This window comes from Colobus angolensis, unplaced genomic scaffold (genome assembly GCF_000951035.1).
Source record: "Colobus angolensis palliatus isolate OR3802 unplaced genomic scaffold, Cang.pa_1.0 Scaffold88, whole genome shotgun sequence".
NCBI lineage: Eukaryota > Metazoa > Chordata > Mammalia > Primates > Cercopithecidae > Colobus > Colobus angolensis.
This window is the reverse complement of record NW_012122709.1, coordinates 5010150-5010661: the sequence shown is the minus strand read 5'-3', so window position 1 is coordinate 5010661 and position 512 is coordinate 5010150.

The following is a 512-nucleotide window of genomic DNA, read 5'->3' as shown; positions in this document are numbered from 1 at the left end:
AGAAGGCTGAGGCAGGAGGATGGCGTGAGCTTTGGATGTCAAGGCTGCAGTGAACTGTGATTACATCACTGCACTCCAGCCTGGGTGACAGAGCAAGACCCTGTCTCAAAAAAGAAAAAAAAAAAAAGCTTAACCTGAACCTAATCACAAGAAAACAGATAAATCAGATTGCAAATAATGTCCTGACTCTTCCAGTATAAACACCACGAAAGATTCACACACATGCACATGGCAAAGGAGCACAGCACTCAGGTGCAGTGCTGCAGAATCCTGTCCCACAACATTGCAAATGAGCTTGTCCTCAGTCTTGGGACACTTGTGGATGTGCCCCATATCATCACAGTACTTGATTTTCCCAGTAACTGGTTGCCAAGGAGAAAAACCATAAAGGCACCTATAATCCCAGCACTTTGGGAGGCCGAGGTGGGCAGATCACTTGAGGTCAGGAGTTTGAGACCAGCCTGGCCAACATGGTGAAACCCTGTCTCTACTAAAAATACAAAAATTGGCCA